Consider the following 3,326-nt stretch of genomic DNA (forward strand, 5'->3'; position numbering starts at 1 on the left):
TCGAAATGGAATATCTATTATTAAAATAAAATATTTCTAGAGCTAGCTGCACCCCCTGTTTTCAGGTTTACACCCCCTTCTGTAATTTAACTTTAAATTTCTGCTTTGCACCCCTCCTTTTTACTAAGCTGCACCCCTAATGTCACTTAAGATCTAATCCATCAGATTTCGCCACGTGGTAATCCTCCACTTACTAAATTAACCATTCACAGTTTGCCACATCATCAATCTTCCATTAACTCAAATCACCAATCGAAACATGCCACATCATCACTCTCTCTCTCCTTCAAACAACCAAAACCCTAACCCTAACTCTTTCTCTCCTTCCATCTCCATTCCATTAAGCAGCCGCCACCTCCATTGCCGCCATGACCTCGTCCGACCACCGCAGCTCACGCCGGAATGCAGCCAACCGCTGCACTCCCGCCGGACTGCTGCCCCCACCGTCGCGCTCCAACATCTCGAACCTGCCACTCCCGCGCCGCCATGACTCCAGCCGCAGCGTCGTCTTCCTCGTGTCTCCATCGCACCTCCATCTTCTGCAACTCTCGGCCACCATCACGACACCATCGCGCCACCATCGCGCCTTCATTGCTGCACCATACTCGAGGTCCTCCATGCTTCCTCGCGTCAGAACAACGTGCTCCTTCATTCACGTCGTCGGCAACCACCATTGTTGCAGCACTAGCGAGTCCTGCAGCAGCAAACGTGAGCTCCGCTGCATCATTCTCGCGCCACCATCAAAGCTATGGAAACCACCATGAGTTCGCCATGGAAGCCACCGCGAGTTTGCGCCTGCACCTGCGCCCTCGTCGCGCTCACGTAAGAACTGTGTCGACCCCGTTCACTCCCGCGCCGTTGTCGACAGCATCGCTTCCATGGCAGCCACCACATCGCACTCGAGCCTCCTGCTTCCTCCACCATCCAACCCCACCGTGACGCCACTTCCCCCCCCTTGACAGCCGCAGACCCAACAACACCTTCGCGACAATTTCGCAGCCACCGCGACAACCACCATAATCTCGCCTGAACCACTCACGGCAGCCAAACCGTAATAGGGAGAGAGACTTCCCTGACACGTGGCAGTCTCTCAATGGGCTGTCAAAAAGTCAAGACTGGTCAACCAGTCAACTCTGGGCAAGGATTTGGTCAACAGTGGTCAAATTATCTATTTTAGGCTATATCTGGCAGGTGGTTCCTCTATAGGAACCCTAAATTGGCCTAGGAAGGAAAAGATAGTCTGGCGGCAGTTCACCACCAACCAGACTAATTCTGGAAATTTCCCAGAATCACAATCTTTAAAAATGAAATATACAAATCCTACATAATCATACCAAATTCAGCATACCAATCAGAATTAAATTAATCAACGCATGAATTACCCTATTTAGCATGCCATTCAAATTAAAAATAAAGTTAACGCGTAAAAGCTCCCCTAACCTGGTTCCTTAGCTTAAATTAGAACAATTGATGAAGCTCTCCCTTGATCACCAATGGCCACCCTTGGTTTCCCTCAATTCTGCCTTCAACTCCCTCACGTCAGCCCCTCTCACTCACCCTTGCCTCTGTTTTTCTAAGTCTAGGTTCAGCCTTGCCAAAACCTTGCCTAAACTCCAACTTTTTCCTTTTAAACTAGTACTTTAGGTTACTTAAAAATATTAAAACGAATTTAATTTCATTTACCTTTTAATAACCCTCCATCTCTCATCATGAATGGGAATGCAGCCCCCCCCTTGGCCGTACTGCTTCCCATTGCCTCTGATAACCTTTCCCATTTCCCTCTAAAGTCACCATTAGCAAAATAAAAACAATCATAATTTCCATTTAGCCTTTCCAAGGTTTGAACCCATGACCCCTTTGTTACCACTCAAGTGCATAACCATTTCAACCAATCATGTTTCATGCTAACCTTCACAATTCAAGTATCATAACATACAAGAACATGTTTTCATAAATTTAAATAACAAAACCATAACATCAAAAGTTAGCATACATAGGACTTGAACCCAAGTCCTCTCGCACAATCAAAGTGCTCTCAACCATATGAGCTAGCACTTTTCCACGTCATACCAACCATAATTTAATGTCATAATTATTACCCCTCCCGTATTTATTAATTAATTATTTATTTAATTAATTAAATTCTACGGGTCTTACACCTTGGGTAATCCTGACTGGATTCTCATACATCTTGCTCTCTCATTCAAGGTTTTGTTCATTCTTTCTACCACACCGTTTTGTTCTGGTGTTCCTGGAACTATCTTGATCATTCTGATTTCGTTCTCTGAACAAAACTCCTTGAATTGACTACTGTCATATTCTCCACCATTATCAAACTTCAAACATTTAATCTTTAAACCTGTTTGAGTCTCAACCTCCCGTTTTCACCTTTTAAACATAGAAAACACATTAGATTTATTTTTAAGAAAATAAACCCATACCTTTCTTGTAGAGTCATCAATGAAGGTTACGTAATACTGTGAACCTCCTAGAGATTTCACTGGAGCTGGCCCCCAAACATCTGTATGCACTAGTGCTAGTCTTTCAACTTTAGACGACTTACTTGTTTTGGAGAAGCTAACATTTTTCTGTTTTCCAAAGATACAATGTTCGCAAGGTCCAACGTCAACATGCTTCAAGTTAGGTATTTTACCTTTTGAGACCATGAGCTTCATTCCTTTCTCACTCATATGCCCAAGTCTCTGATGCCACAAAGAGGAACTGTTGCCAATTTTTGCAACTGATATCATGTCCTCATCTGCAATCATGTAAAGTGATCCTCGTTTCTTTCCACGAGCAACAACAAGATTACCTTTCATTACCTTCCAATGTCCATCTCCAAAGGTGGGGTAATGCCCCTCATCATCCAACTACCCTATAGATATTAAGTTTCTCTTTAATGCAGGAATATGTCTGACATTGTTCAAAGTCCACACACTTCCATTAGAGGTTCTGATATTGATATCACCTCTTCCTATAATATCAAGAGATTTTCCATTTGCAAGGTAGACCTTCCCAAACTTTCCTGGAACATAGTTAGATAATAATTCTAAGGAAGGTGTAGTATGAAATGACGCACCTGAGTCCATAATCCATGAGTCAATAGAACTATCTAGACTACATAATAGTGCATCTTCAATTTCATCAATTGCTGCATTTGTTGATTGATCATTATCTTGCCTCTTGTTGTTGTTCTTCTTTGGAGCCCTACATTGATTTGTAAAGTGACCCCTTTTTTGACAATTCCAACAAGTGATATCATTCCGAAATTTTGGTTTTGATTTCTCTCTAGACTTTGATCTGCCTCGGCCTTGATTACGACCTTT

The sequence above is a fragment of the Vigna unguiculata genome, chromosome 6 (assembly GCF_004118075.2).
Source record: "Vigna unguiculata cultivar IT97K-499-35 chromosome 6, ASM411807v1, whole genome shotgun sequence".
In the NCBI taxonomy this organism is placed as follows: Eukaryota; Viridiplantae; Streptophyta; class Magnoliopsida; order Fabales; family Fabaceae; genus Vigna; species Vigna unguiculata.